Source organism: Capsicum annuum, chromosome 6 (assembly GCF_002878395.1).
Source record: "Capsicum annuum cultivar UCD-10X-F1 chromosome 6, UCD10Xv1.1, whole genome shotgun sequence".
NCBI classification, from domain to species: domain Eukaryota; kingdom Viridiplantae; phylum Streptophyta; class Magnoliopsida; order Solanales; family Solanaceae; genus Capsicum; species Capsicum annuum.
Genome location: NC_061116.1, coordinates 227,097,377 through 227,114,633, shown reverse-complemented (window position 1 = coordinate 227,114,633; position 17,257 = coordinate 227,097,377). Strand labels below are relative to the sequence as shown.

The 17,257-nt window shown below is 31.5% G+C and overlaps 1 pseudogene; it reads left to right on the top strand.

Annotated features, from left to right (window-relative positions):
• The first annotated feature begins 8,537 nt into the window (after positions 1 to 8,537).
• Positions 8,538 to 12,089, top strand: LOC107875277 (annotated as a pseudogene).
• Positions 12,090 to 17,257: the final 5,168 nt, after the last annotated feature.

Sequence of the window (17,257 nt, the reverse complement as noted above, 5' to 3'; positions counted from 1 at the left end):
ATAAACATGAATTTATTTACTCTTCGCGATACCCATGTCTAGGCGCTTTTCTTACACTCGTAAAAAGCGCGTCCAACCTTTTAAAACTCAAAAATAAACGGTAAAAAATATTAAAAATTTAATAATTAATTGAAGCCCCCAATGGATATATTGACCCAAAAAACTCCATTTAAGTCAATTTGGGGTTCCCAAACTCAAGAACCCTAATTCTCGAATTGGTCATCGAAAATCAAAATTCAAGCTCATTTCTTTGAAGAATTAACAACTAAATCCTTTAATCGTTTCATTTTTTACTATATTGCAAGAAAATATAGTTCTTTTCTCTTAATTTTTTTCAAATTTTAATAATTATTTCTCCCCCCAAAGTGTTTCTTCATCTCTTCGATCATGTTCAAATTTGCTATACTCAACTTGGAATGAAAACTGAGAAATGATTTTGTATTTTGTCTTCGTCGATCCTTGATGCTCTTCAAATTGGTCTGTCGATTCATATTCTACCCGAATAGATCGAGTTAGGGTGTATTAATTTGGGTTGGGTCGGGTTATAGTGTAGTAGTATGGGTTGGGTCAGGTTAGAGTCTAATATTTTGGGTTGAATCGGATTAGGGTCAAATATTATGAGATTGGACGGGTTAGAGTTAAATTTGATAGGAATATATTGAATTAAAAACGTGACATCACCCCAGGGTGAGTGTACTCCACTCCACTCATTAAACTTGGGCCATTTATGTCGCGAGGAGTAAATAAATTCACTTTTATATAGTATAGGTGTGTAATAGTTCACATCAATAGTTTAAATGTGTCTTCGATTTTGGGGATAAAATTTAGGATTATTTTATCCAGCATTTGGTTAGAAGTATTAGTTAGTTTTAAAATTATTTATCCCACTATTTATATCACGGGGATGAGATAAGTTACCATATATACATGTTGGTACAATTTATTTTGGGATATCCAATCCTGAGATAACTTGTTCGCAACCAAGCCACCCCTAAGTGTGTGTATATGTATGTACATGCATGTGCATATATTTTTTTGTGTTTCACAACTTTCTTACTAAATTGTTTCATATTACTTGACTTTTATTGGCATGATAAAATCCTTAAGAAAGTTTTATTTGGATGTGTATTTTACTAAGTTAACCTTATTAATAATATTTTGAAACTTTAAATTTGTCTATACTACTACTTTATGTAGTTGTTTAATACTAAGAGGGTAAAAAGAAAAAAAATATAATAAAATTCTCTTGATTTTATATATTGGACAAGTAAATTAAAGAGAAAATGCACTATTTCCACCATGAATTATAAACAAAATTGCTGAGACACACTCCAACTTAAAGGGGGTCTTATTACCCTCTATATTAATTAAAATCGTATTTTTGGCAACCTTAAGACCTACATAACACATACGTGGCATACTGCGTGAATCAACATACTGAAGGTTCACTAGGCACACGTATGTGCTATGTAGGCACTTAAGGTTTCCAAAAATACGATTTTAATTAGTCTAGGGGGTTAATAGGACCCCATTTAAGTTGGGGTATGTCTCAGCAATTTCGTTTATAGTTAAGGGTGGAAACAGTGCATTTACTCTAAATTAAAATAACTATTTTGAGTATGAGCGTCAAGTGATAAGAGACAAGTATTATCTATTGACTATATAAATCATATATGTTGTGCTTGTCATTAATAGAATATTACATAAATTATAATTTAAAATATAAACAAATATAAACTTTAAAAATCTAGCCTTATTTTTAATCATTATTTTATATTGGAAAATGCTCTGTTTCCATCCTGAACTATACACGAAATTGTTGAGACACACTCCAACTTTAGGAGAGTCCTATTACCCCCTGGACTAATTAAAATCGTGTTTTTTGCAACCTTAGTGCCTACATGGACCTTCAGTGTGTTGATTCACTGATGTGCCATGTACGCACTAAGGTTGCCAAAAATATAATTTTAATTAATCCAGGAGGTAATAAGGACCCTTTTAAAGTTCGGGTGTATCTCAGCGATTTTGTGTATAGTTCAGGGTGGAAACTAAGGATTTTCTCTTTTATATTTTCTGCATTGAAACATATTTATAAAATTAATATTACTTATTATTTTCACTTGTAAAATAAATATTAGAGTTTTGATTACTATTAATAAAATTAATTTTCTTATATTAATTTACTTTATAATAGATCATCATTAGCTTATATAATTAATTAGTATTTCACTTTTTAGTATTTCACTTTTTACGCCCAGAAGATAATGTTCATGTTTTTATGAAAAAAATTGTTACATAAATTCTAAAAAAAATAAAAATATGATGATTTTAAAAAAGTTGAAAGAAAAATAAAATAGTTGATGACGAGAGGGTACAATAGGCATTTTGAAAATTCAATTAAGATAAACGGGGGAATATGATCATTGTTCAAAATTGAGGGGAGAGTTTGATTTTTAAGACAAAGTTGGGGAGGGAAAATGATTTTCACCCATTTATAAAATATGTTAAAATCATCACATGTGAAATCCCATCTAAGACATATCACCATATACCTGACAAAAATGTGATGACTTAATTATTAAATTTAGTATTATTCGTGTTTAGGCAACAAACTTAAAAAACACTTTTGAGCAACAATTAGTGTTTGGTTAAGCTTTAAAAGTACTTCTAAGTGTATTTTTCTCACAAGTGCTTTACAAACGTGTTTTTGGGGAGAACCTACATTTTTTCAGCTTAAGAAAAACTTCTTTTGCTACTACTCCCTAGAAGCACTTATTTTCTCCCAAAAATTTGAGTAAACACCTTAATTTTTTAAAATAAGCACTTTTGGGGGATGTCGAGCCCTATTTTTACCTGAGGTCAAAACGAGCATCACTTTATGGACTCTAAATGAATTAAAGTTTGCACAGAGTCGCCACCTAATTTTTAAGAAAAATAAGGAAACCTATTGAAGTATTAACATGCGATTAATGTTTTTAGTCTGCGAAAAAACAATTGAGATTCTAGGTAAGGGTTCAAGTTATTCCGAAGGGAAGAGGTTAGACATCCTTCAGAATCCACAAGTGTGGTACCCGGCTAGACTAAATTTTTCAAAGAGGGAGGAGGTATAAAAAATAATGTAGAAGTGTATGTATTAAATATAAAATAATATAAATGTTTAAAATTATGTAAAGATGTATGTATATTAAATATATAAATAAAACATGTTATTATAAAAAATGTAAGAGATATGTATAAAAATACATGTGAAAAGAAAAGTATTTTATGTCGTGTGAAAGAGAGTATATCTTGATATGCCATGAAGAGAAAGAGAAAAATAATGTTCTTTATTTGATTAAAGTTTATGAAAAAGTAAAAATTTACTTTGACAAAAAGATCACAATGTTTAAGATGTCAAAGTATGTAAACTAATTTGATTAATTTAATTTATTAATGAAAACATTAACGACCTAAGTTTGCATAAACGCTAGGTGAATTTGTATAAAGAAAATTCCGTCCAACACCCCAAAAATAAAGTTTTCACTATAATAATATTTGTACAAATATAAAAATACAATACAAAATTAAAAAGGCCCCTTTGAATGCAACTCTCGACGAGTAATCCAAATAACCTATATAAACACTTGTAAAAATGTTAGTAACGAATAAACAATAATCAAAATAAATTGAACAAGCATGTGTGTATATAAATATTTAAAAAGATATTTTTTTTGGTTAAAAAGTGGGCTCAGATAAAGTCATGACTGCGAAATGGTTGCTCAATTAATTGACCGTCCTAAATTGTTTTGCTACGAAGTGGTTGCTCAATTAATTGGTTGTCCTAAATCGTCTTGTCAAAATCTGAATTGTAAAATCTTGTATTGTTATAAAGTTTCATCATCGCCCAAAATATTTATTTTATTACGTATTTGTACAGGTAAAGTCCGTCTTTTGCTTACGGAGGCCTCAAATTAATAATAATTTTTTATCGGCCATGTATCGTGTAGTATCTTATTCTTTATCAGCCAAGTAAAAATGTGTAAATGACACAACAGTCCAAAATCAATGTCTGATTCAACACAACAGTCAATCAATGGAAAAAATAATCAAAAACGGAGCAAATATAGCAGCAACAACAAGAATAAGCCACAATATACAAATATATCAATAAAATGCAGTCTAAAAATAGCGAAATCCCACCAAAAAATGGAGTTCGTCGGAGAATGTACAACTCCAAACAGATCTGCGAAGCTAACAATCAACCAACCATATTTAATATATATTACAAAATAAATCAGTGACCGAAAAAGCGTTGCTTCAACGGCTTTTGCCGGAGCAATGCCGAAATCACACCAAATTTGGTCAAACTTGACCCTTTCTCGGTACTACAACAGCAAATAGAGGAGAGAGGAGAGATGAGAGAGTGAGCAGCAAGAAAAGAAGGAAGAAGTGGGGAGGAAAGGGCGACGTATGACTGTGGTGGTCGTCGGAGTGGTGGTTCGCCGGAGCAGCAGGTTTCGGCTGCTGGAGAGAAAGAGAATAGGGGCGGCAGCGGCTAGAGCAGATCTGGTGGCATGTTTTGTCGGCAGTAGTAAGGAGAGGACAGAGATGCGTGTGGTGATGGTGGTCGCCGACGGTAGTGGAGCTGTGGTTGTGTGGCTGTTTTTTTTTTTTTTTTTTAGAGAGAGAGTGCTGATGTTTGTGTGTGTTAGTGCGTGAGTTTGTGTCTCTGTGTGTTAGTGTGTATATTTATTTTTATATATATATGAATAAATAAAATATGCTTGTATATTTATGAATATGTGTGTGGGTTTGCAAAGGAAAAATGTTTATGAGTTGTAAAAAATAAATATGTGTATTTTGAAAGAGAGGAAAAAATGAACCAAAAAAAAATGTGTCTATAAAATGTGTCCTTCCACCACCTATTTATACAAAAAATTGAGCACCCCTTTTATCCAATGGATAAAAGAGTGTCCTCTCTTTTTATAATAGAACACCCTTAGGTCCTTAAGTTATTGGCCAAAGGATTTTCATTCTTTTGACCAACGGACAAAGTAATTATTCAAAGGGTAGTGTCATTGAGTGGTTGTTGTCAAATGCGATAAGACAACACTGAGTGGTCATTGTCGGACGTGACAAGACATTATTGTGTAGTCGTTGCCGGATGTGATAAGACATCGAATTATTATACTGCACAAAAATAATTGATCCGACTCAACGTTTGCGGACTGTAAAATATAAATGTTGAATGAAAAAATATAAAGAATATTAAAATTATTAAAATATAATTAATTTAAAAATACTATAATATATATATATATATATATATATATATATAACGTCATGTCGTGCATGTGTGCGGGTAATTGTAAAATGTTAAGAACGATATTGAATGGATAAAAATCCTAAAATTAGAAAAATTATTAATAAATTATAAAAAATAAAAATATGACAAAAAATTGATTAAAATCCTAAAGAAAGGATAATTATCAATAATTTATCGAACAATTGTAAAAAGATATAAAAATTATGTTGCGTGCCCTTTAACGAACAAAAAGCCTAAAGATATTAATTTTAGGCACGGAGAGCAAAAATTGAGTGTCAACAGGGGAAAATAAGCTTGGCCACACGCGCTATTTGTCTTCCTCGTTTAACTTACTGAAATCTTCTCTAAGCCATTTTGATCTTCATGATTCAGCTTCTTGAAACAAACTATTTTAGAATCCAAAATGTGATCTTTAATCAACTTTTCGTTCTCTGTTAACTCTCCTTCAATAACAATTTTATCAATACAACTATATCTTTTGTGTGCATTTGCCCGTCTATTGAAGAGTTTTGCATTTCTATCTCCTTGTTCAATCCATAAACTTTTTTATTTGTCTCCAAGAAATTTCTTCAGCTTTAGCAATATCTGCTAATTCTTCATGATAGCACCCCATTCATCCTCATTCTCATCAGGAAATAATTGTCTTCAGTAGTCATGGTGATGTTGGGCAAAATGACTTTGTTGTTGGTGAAAGTAGTAAGTCTGCAGGGCATAATAACTATCAAGATACTAGGATGACAAAAATGATTTATGATACTTTTGGAATGCAACAGGGGCTTGAATTTAGGAAAAATGTCGAAGATATTCTCAACAGAGAAGCACACTATTTTTATGAAGAATTTCATGCTGCTAGTTATGCTTTGTTTGACGGATGTTCGCACTCTTAATTGTCTGTTGCTGTTAGATTATTAAGTATTAAATCTGATTGGAATATTTCTGAAGGAGGAATGGACTCTATGATAAACCTTATTAAAGCGTTAGTTGACCCTACTTTAGAGGTTCCTGATTCTTTCTATAAGGCAAAAAAAATGGTATTAAAGTTAAGTCTCTCCCCGATTAGAATTGATTATCGTGAAAATGGTTGTATGTTATACTTTAATGAAGATGCTAAACTAGAGTCTTGTAAATTGTGTCAACACCCTCGCTATAAGTGTGGTTGTCGTGGAAATAAAATTGATATTAAGGCGAAGCATTGTTTACCCCTTATACCAAGGTTGAAGAGGTTGTATGTATCAAACGACTCAGTTCCTCATATGTGATGACACAGTGAAAACAGAAGGCCCTCTGGTGTTATGTGTCATTCGTTTGATGAATAGGTTTGGAAACATTTTGATGCAACTTATCCAAATTTTCAGCTGAGCCCCAAAATAATCGATTGGAATTGTGTCATTCATCAGTTGTTGATTATACATAATTAATATATAATATTTAAATTCATTAAGTAAAAAGCATAAAGAGAGACAAATGGATGACGATAATAAATATAAGAAGAGAGCATGAATTAAAATTAAAATCAATAAAATTCAAAATAAAAGGAAAAATACAGGTAGAGGTAATGTTGTATTTTTGTAGTAAAGTATTATCAAAATATTACTTAAATAGAATTCTAGAATTTTATTTTTATATAAAGTAAAATTCTATTTGATTTAGTAGTTTTAAATATGATGATTTTTTATTTAGATAAAATAAGAACTTTAACTAATTTGTTATTGTTAATGTATAATTAAAATTTTACTTGAAGAATATAGGAAAATCATTGAATTTGGAACTAAAAAAAGTTAAAGAAGTAAAAGTTAAAAAAATAAGGTTGGTTTTTGCCTTTTTGGATGTGCATGTTTTTACCTTTTTAGGTATTATTAGTTTTGTAATATATATTAGCGTTTATGTATAATTAAAATTTTATTTGAGGAATATAGAAAAAAATAATTTTAAATTTTCTTAAAATCAAATTTAGTTGATTTATAATTTCCAAACTAATGGAAGAAGTATTACTTGTCATCTATTTCGATGACTTCTAATAAGAAAAAGTTTTATCATAAATATATTTAATTAAGTTTTAACTTTTAAATATTAGAAAAAATAATGAAAAGACGATTTTATCTAAAACAAAGACTTTTAATGAAGGGCAAAAAGTTCAAACGACATTTCTAAGTCCTTTCACACTTTTAATATATTATTATATTATTATTATATATTATATTATAGATTACAGATATAAATTATAGATAAATTTACATAGATTATATATAGATATATAGATTATAGATATAGATAAATCAGGAATTTATGTAATTATTTGAAAGGGTTCGACTTTTACGTGATTATGGTAAGTTAAATTGTGGTATGATGTAACTTCTTCTTTATTTTATGCAATTTTTTCTTGGATTTTTGCGAACCTATGACCTCTAAGTCCTATTGCAACAACTTTATCGGTTATTCTCTTTTGAGGGAATTACAATGTCAGAAATTGAACCAACCGAGTTATTAAGATGTCACTAATTGGGTTGGCCCAAAAATTCAAAATTAAAAGGAAGCCCACCTAGTTCTATTGACCCGGCTCATATTAAACAAAACATATATCGTTCTTCTTCTTCTTCACTCATATTGTCGGAAGTTGTACGGTTTGCCGTGGCTGGCGGCGCTGTTAAAATTCGACGGAAAAAAGGTATCTTTATTCCTTATAACTTACAAATTGCTCTTTAGTTTTCATAACTCTTTTATGTGTTTTCATAATTCTTTAAAAGAGCAAAACAAGAACACAATTTCTTTCTTAATGTTGCTTTTGTTTCTTTCCCTTTTTCATGTTTTTATCTCCAAATTATGCAGCTACTGCTTCTTTGATGCGTAGAAATGCTACTAATTGGGTTGTATGCTTGTAAAAATTGAAGCTTTTTTTTTTTTTTAGCTACAATAAAGAACACTTCAAGAATAAAAATATTTTCCCCTCTATTTTAAGCTATAATGGTAGCTTAGTGTCTTTTCTTGATTAATTCCACTGGTATTGTCTACCCTCAGCAGTACAGGTACCGGGTAACTTTATCCACTAAGGCTTGAATATATTGGGAACAAATCAGCCAATGTTAGCTATAAGTTGAAACCTATTTAGGAGGTTGTTTATGAGTTTATTAGTAGCATATAAGTGACATGTTGTTTGATTTCAGGTAGTTTGAGTGCTGTCCATCGACTAGAATTGTTTGCAAGGATATTGGATGTAACAACAGTCCTGGTTCCCTCATCTTATTCTTTTTTTCTCTTGCATCTTTCTTCTATAAGATCTTTTTGGAATTTTTTTTTTCTTTTCTTTGTTTGGTATCTATAATTAACTCTCTTGCTTGGAGCTTAAAAGTGTAATTTACTCTAAGACCCAAAGTAGTAAAATCCAAGGTGTTGTAGATATAATCGAAGGCAGAACTTAACAAATCTTACTTTCTTCTTACGAGAAAGAGGAGGTGGGAAGCTGAGAGTTGAAGGGAACCATTAAAATGGTATAAAGGGTGTCCTCAGGCTTAGATGATGTCCATTTGATTTCTGTAGGGAAAAATAAAAAAAAAAATGAGTTGTGTCATTGTAAGCATGTAAGAAAAAGCTCTGGTTGCTGGTTGGAAGATCTTGAAGTTTGATGAATATGGGATGAAGATGATCATCTCAATCAAAAGTTTATGTAGCATGCGAGGCTTGTAACTAGTCACTATAGTTGTTAGGTTCTTATTTTTTAATTTCTCTTTTCCAACATTGGACTTTAGTTTTGTTAGTTTACAATTGAGCCTGAGACCTCACAGTTCTGAACGAAATTCATAGGCTGCTAAGCTATCCCCCTTGGATGCCAAAGAATTCCTTAACCATTCTTTTGTGTGCAAGCTTTGTGCTGTACTTGAATTGTGGAAGAGCTAAACAACTTCGTTCATGTATTCCTAAACTTTTGTTATTCTTTTTCTTTTTAGGTTTTACTTATTTGTTTATTTTATTTTTTGCGCCTGAAGTTAATTGGAGATCTGATATAGATGGAAACCAAGGCAGATGGAAGTGATGGATCCTTGGTTTTAATCAAGCAAGGAGCTGAGGCTGTGAGTTCATATTTACTTGTTCTCTATTGTGTTTCTATAAAACTTTCCTGTAGTATTTCTGATCTTTTTTCTCTAATTTTCTTTTGGAAAGATTTTGTGGGTGGGTGGGTGTCTTTTGTTTAGGTTAAAAGTCAGTAATAATATGTACTACTATTTCTACCAACGTTCATTTGATGGCAAGTAATTGTTGACACTTGACACTAGAGTTTATGTAAAATATATCTTTCTTCTCTGTTGATAACATCAGAGGGTGTTTGAGTCGACATTTGTGGGTAGCAGGAGGTGTATTATCAAGGAACGGTTTTCAAAGAAATACAGGCATCCGATTTTGGACTCAAAGCTACCCTTAAACGGTTGAAGGCGGTTGGTGTAAAGTGAGACCTACTCTTTTTTTAAATCCTTCTTAAAGCTCGTATTGCTAAAATAAATTGAATCGTGGTGCAGGAGGCAAGGTGCATGACAAAAGCTAGACGGCTCGGTGTTCTTACTCCAGTGCTTTATGCTGTTGACCCTGTTATGCATTCTCTCACCTTTGAATATATTGAAGGCCCTTCTGTGAAAGATATATTGCTTGTTTTTGGACTAGTTGGTGTCGACAAAGAACGGATGGCTGATATTGCAACACAGATTGGTAATGCTATCGGAAAACTACACGATGGTGGCCTAGTCCATGGTGATTTGACAACATCAAACATGTTACTAAGGAGTGCTTCCAATCAGCTGGTGAACTTTTTCCTCTCTCTCTTAGAATGTTCCTCTAATTCTCATGATTGACTATTTTTGTCAATTTCTTTCCTTATTTGCCTTCTCTCTTGGTTTTGGAGGATGAAGTTCTAAGGTCAACCTTAATGACATTATTTTTCTGTCAGTGATACTTTTTCTCCAGGTGCTAATTGACTTTGGTCTAAGCTTTACTTCAACACTTCCGGAAGATAAAGCAGTTGATTTATATGTACTAGAACGTGCTTTACTCTCTATGCACTCTTCTTGTGGAAATGTGGTAAGCTCGCTCTGTCATATCTACTGTGTTGTGGGTTAGAGGCATGTTTAAAGCCTTTTGAAGCTTTTTGCTCTTCTCTGTTCCCTCATTTTTAAATCATAATTTCTTCCAGGGGAAAGGATGTTAATTTCTTCTTTTAGATTAATCTTCCTTTTGCCTTTGCACATTATATCATTTGAACATATTATTGCATGAAACATACACTGCTTCACAGAAACAGTATTTTGATGGCATCATTGAACAGTTCTCCACTTCTCTGGTGTTCTTTCTCTAATACACTTGAGTGTCTCATTAATTGTTTAATTGATATAAAAGAAGCCTTTGAAGGACTAAGTGCCCCTAATTAGGATTATAGAACTATATATTTCTTGTAGTTTGGAAACACGAACCTTATTTTGGCCACACACGACACGTGGATTTGTTTAGTTTTTTCAAGATGCATGTGAATAGTGGATGTGGATAGTGGTGTTACTTTGACTTATAGTGAAGAGCACATTCATCTTCTATGGTTTATATTGCTATCACAGATGGACCATATACTTACTGCATATAGGAAGTCCTCTAAGCAGTGGTCATCAACTTTGAACAAGCTAGCCGAAGGTGCTGCCTACTCTTCTTCCACGTCCCTTCTATTTATTACCTTTTGTATTCCTAGAAAGAATAAATAACATGGGTCTAATTTCGGCGGGTTCTTTATGTTTTGATCTTCTGATTTTGTGACTTATTTCAGTGAGGCTAAGAGGAAGAAAGCGCACAATGGTTGGTTGACTTCCCCAAGTCTACAGACTCCACGGTGAGGTACTTGGTCTCCATGCTTGCAGTATGACTTTTTATATTGCATCCAGTATGTTATATTTCCAATATGATTTTTTATATTTTTCCAGATGTTATACTATCACATTCCCATGGTTTCATGCCAACAGCGCAGTGCTTTGCTTGCACCCCTTTTTTTAAATTGTTGCTATCCCGTATATAGTTCATTTCTCAGAGTAATCATTGACCAATTTCACTACGTCTTCTTGAAGGTGTTGGATATCATGGTTATCTGGCCTATTTGTTTTCTTAATACAACTGGATTCATTCACATATCCATACCTCTCTTTGACCTTTTCTCTTTCTTTTCTGACAGCCTGAACATTAGTAGAACGATGACGGGACATGAAAAACTTTAGATAAATAGAAAACATAAGGCTCATTGATCTACCAAACATAGCAGTTATAAGTAATAAAACAATGTGCTTATGTTGCACTCAGACTGCAAATAGTCTTTATAAGTTGTACGCCGGTGTTTTTAGCCCTTCATGAATAGTGTTATAATTTATTTTCATATAGCACTTGGGCACCACCGCGGTGAACAAAAGTACTGTTTGTGCATGTGCTTGAAAAACTGCACTATCTACTGTATCATGAACAAGTTGTCTATACGTTCCTGGCATACAGTTGCTGATTTAGGAGCTGTCTCTATTAGTTTGTAAATGATTTCTCTGATTGATTTTCAGTGAACAGATCAGATGCCATGGAGCAAGAGAAACCGAAAGACCTGCTCATTGCAAAGATCTATCTGTATTTGTTGCAGTCTTGATTATTGTCAGTGTGACTGATGGTACCTATTTGAATTTATGTGTGTACAATTCTCTGTATTCTTATTCAACTATATAGCCATCAGTTGAACCTACGATACATGTTCACAAGTACAGTTTCAAAGTTTTATTTTCACCAATAGCGAAACAGTGAAGCATGGAATATTGACAAACTTACACCATTCATAAGCTGGGAAACAAATTTATCTCCCACTGAAATCTTTAAACAGAATGTCTTATTCCACTGTTTCTACAACAACATACCCCCCCCCCCCCCCCCCCCCCCCCCACCCCCACAGTGAAGTTCCAATTTCCACTAGTGGGATCGGAGGAGGGTAAAGTTTTTACAAAAGGACCCTCCGCTCAAAAAAATGATATGTTTTTGAATTTTGAGAAACTCTTTGAAGAACTTGAAAGAGTGAGCTTTTCACAACATCTAACAAGGTGGCAAATGATGAAATTCATAGAGCATGTTAAGAACGAAACTCTGGGATTCAATTAATGGCGGAGTAATAAGCATCAATATGCATTTATTTTATTCAATAATAATAAATTTTCTTATAGGCTGGCCACCAATATTTTTCTGCAATCAGTAACTAAATAAGTTTTTGATTTCACTGTAATTTCTAAGGAAACTAAAATTATCAGTTGTACCCCACAATGCTAGCATATATATAACTTAAAAGCCAAGAATCAATATTTGCACGTACTTTTTGACCTCTAAAAAATGGATGTCCTACAAAATCACAACTGATCATTATCGTCGCCGTCGTGCACCACTTGCTGCTTTGCTGAGTTCATCACTATAGCTACAGGAGAGCATGTTAAGAATGAAACTCCGGCACCCACTAAACTCGATACGGAATAGGTATAATAATTACAATAAAAATATACTAAAATAAGTATAAATTATATAAAAGTACCCACTAAACAAAAAGTTGGTTAGGTGAACTGGCATGTTGAGGTGATTTTTTATTTTTTTTCTATGGTAAGCACCCACACTCCTTAAATCCTAGGTCCGCCACTGCTACAGCATAGTTCCCCGCTTGAAGGTTTGGTGGTGTTAAGATATCCCAGTGAGCTTTTTAATAGATTCCGAGGATAAATGTAACTATACATGATGGACTTTATTCAATATTCATTGATTAACCTCGAATAAATGATAAGTAGCTTGTGTTAAATTACATGACTATCAATATATACGACTTAAATCCTATATTGCGAGAAGTATATTCATATGTATGATCGAGCTGGGACTACATCTGCAAGAAGTATATACTAATATATATACTCTTTAATTTCTTTATATAAGAGCTTTAGGCTATGCATAATTATTATTAATATAAGTAATTGCAATAATTTTACATCTTTTAAGGTTAGTAATCGATCATTCCTTAATTAATTACACATTCTTCATCACGAGCTAGTAATTACTCATTCTTCATTAGTTCTTCATCAAAAGCTACTCCTTGCAGAATGAATGTGAACTGAGTTTAATCAAAGCATGAAATTTAACAAGTATATTACTTAATGTTATGTATCAAGTATGAAGAAATTAAAATAAAATTGAAAAACTAATGACAAGTCATGAGATGTGTACGAGTTTGACAAAATCTTAGGTTTCAATTATACGTCATGTCAGGTCCGTTTTTAATTTATGTGATGGTGTTATATATATAGTGGTGTTACATTAACAAAAATTCTAAATCCACTAATGCATATATAAAGAAATAGCTTAAAACAACATAAGTGATCAATATGTTAACTTGTTTGAATTAATTGTTGACGAAATCTTGTGAAGGTAATTAGGCTGATTATATCTATCACCATTATATAACTTAGGCCCTATTAATACAACATCTTAATTATTCAGATATTCATTCAGACAGCTTAATCTTAAAAAAACAAATGCACCCTTAAATCCTAATTACTATATGTGTATAGCTCATCCATTAATTCATATTAAGGATGTATATATGATCGAGCATGAATATATTTGCAAGAAAGTATATACTCGTTCTTTATATAAGAGCTTTATGATATGGATAATATAGTTGAGTATTAGAATTATTTTACATCTTTTAAGGTAATTAATCGGGCATTCTATTATTAAATATAAATATTACAAAGAAATATAAAAGTCTAGCAAAATATGGTAAGTAGTATTTACTACAACTTATTTTGACTGGGAAAGTTGCTCTTAGATGCTTGATACCATAAAATAAAGTTGACTAGTTTAGTAACCTTACTAAACTATGAACAAAGGGATTTTTTGGTTGAAACAAGTTATAACGGGATGAATTATTCTGGATTTAGTTATCTCACCTTGAGATGAGATAAAAATATGACACTGTAATTCTGTAATGTGTTATTCTATTCATTTTGTTTCAATTAAACATAGAATAAGCTCAGTCTAAAATTATTCTCGAAATTTTTCTTATCTCTTGTACAAGTAATTAGAGAGAATCTTTTTAAAAAATAATGTATCATCATATCTTATTCATTACTATGTTCAATTAATCTATACATATTAAATCTAAACAAATTTAATCGTACTTTTCACCTCCAAATATTTGGTGTCTGAAATCTACTGTACGTTCAGAATAATCTAGATTCGCAATGTAGAAAACTTACCATGCGGGTTTTTTACCCCTCTCCATAAAATATGACCCTTTTACCATATCAACACACCTTTGGTCATAAGCCATAACATATGATTATTACTAGTTTACTTTCTTGATTTTCATGTACTTGAACTTAATTAAAAGGAAGACGTGAATTTTACCAGCTACTCAATCGATCTTACAATATAGGAGTAGTAGTAGTAGTAAAAATTTAAAAGATATTAACACGAGAGATAAAAATAGATAAAATTATACCTAATTATAAAAAAAAAAAAAACAAGAAAATTCTTATATCACGATATTCAAATTTTATATGCATATAACTTATAAGTCATGGTACATAAAGTACACAATGAACTTATTACAAAAACTAATAGCCAATAATATAATATTGCATATATATAAATATCACTACTCCTTCATCATAAGCTAGTAATTAATCATTTCTCTCAATTTTTTTTGCCTGATATTTCTAATTTCTCCATCATCAAATTTTCATCAGAATCCATTTCTAGCTCTTCCATCATCATCAAATCTTCATCAAAATCCATTTGACTTTCACGGCATTCCTCTGTGCAGAATGGATGTGAACTGTTTTCAATCAAAGCATCAAAATTAATAAACATATTAAAAATCTATCAACTAAGTCTAAAAAAGGAAATTAAATTAAAAAAAATGAATAATGACAAGTGAGATGCATAAGGTTTTGACAGAATTTTAAATTTCGATTATATGTTACGTCCATTTTAATTTATGCCACGGTCTGATAGTATTCGTTGTGTTACATTAATCCACTTAGTTTTATATGTAATCCCGAAAAAGTCTAGATAGATCTTCAATTTTTTGAAATTATATCTAAATAGAAATCATATAACTCACAATCGTTAAGAATTTAAAATAGTACCACATAGGGGTACTTTATGTATGTATATATGTTGATTAAAATTTTGAATCCACCACCACATAAAACATGTAAGTTCAAGAAAGATGTGTGGATCAATCCAATTCGATCTATATAAAAAAAAATTCACAAAAAAACATAATAAAAGGAATTTTCAGAAAAAAAAAATAATACTTGTACATATAAATATCATTTTCCATTTTGAGAATGGACTTGCAATAGAAACACTCTTTGAGAAAATCACTAATATAACTAGTCACTCCAATAGAAGAAGAACTAGCCGCCGCTGCAGTAGCGGCAACAACAACATTATTATTATTATTATTAGAAGCAACAACAACATTATTATTATTATTATAATTATTAAAATGAGAAGAAGAAGAAGGCTTAAAAAACTTGTTTGAATTATCTGTAGAAGAATTTTTGCTAGGGTTTTTGGGTTGGTCAAAACTATCATTACGGTTAACTCGAGAACGTTTGGACATTATAGTATTGAGGTTTGTTCAAAAATAAAATTTAGAAGTACTGTTGGAAGTGAAGATTAAAGGTTGTAGACAGGCCAATATTTATAAGCTAATGTATGGTCTTGATCTTTTGCTTTCAGTCCAAAAAATGTTGACTGAAATCAAGTTTGGTTAATTTTCAAATATATATCTGATTACGCACATAAGATGATGTGAATTCTTTTCCTAAATTGAAAGATCATGGCAATTTAATCAATTACTAACCATCCTGGTATGTGGGTAAATGCAGTACCAGATTTAGCACCAAATGTACTTATTACGTACAGTACTATTACCTAACCATAGTTAAGTTATAACTATATGACTAAGAGGTCATGGGTTCAAGTCGTAGAAACAGTCTTTAGTAGAAGCGTATCGTAAGCCTGCAAACCATAGAATCTGGTAATCCGACCCTTTCATGAACTTTGCACATAGCAGGTGCTTTAGTGCACCGAGTTGCCTTTTTTATCAAATGATTTAAGGATAAAACATAGAAACGCACCAAAACTTATGTTGAAATTGTCAATTACATACCTAAACCATATGAGCTCAGGTCCCAATTTGTCGCGCCCCAACTTATAGGGACATAACTGACAGTAGGTGCCACAAGGACAACTACGTTATTGTAATACCAGCCACCAATCAAGAAAACAAACAAGTATATCTCGGCTTAAAAATAAGTTCTAGGCCGGCAAGGCCCCTGTCAATAGACAGGTCATGCACACAAATATCTCAGTTTTTGGGTGGTTTATTTTTGCCCCTCAAATCTATAGTCTTTAATTTTGCCCTTAACCACTTTAAGTAAAAAATAATAAATATCTTTTTGCGAGGCATAAGTTTGTATTTTTGTATCATAATATGTTGCGCTTTTGGAAAAAAATTGGAATTCAATTTAACACTTTAAACGAGCATAATTTTTAATCTATAAAGGGTTACAATGTGCACTATATGTCAAACTAATCTTTGATCCTTTCAATGGCTCAAGTAGCTAAAAGTACAATTATTTGATTTTAGCAATTAAAATCCTTCATGTTTTTGTATGTTATATATGGCATAATATTAATTGTTATTATAGTTTCATGAGTCTAAATGAACATCCTTAGTATACTCTATAATGAAAGTAATTCCTAATTTGTCTTGCTTCTACCCCTTCCCGAACAAATTATAGAACTATCGAGTACGCAAAGTCATTAATTATATATAGACTATAATTTATTGTGTTGAAATGTCACTTATAGCTTTCTGCAATCAACAATATTAAATTAACTTATAATGGATTA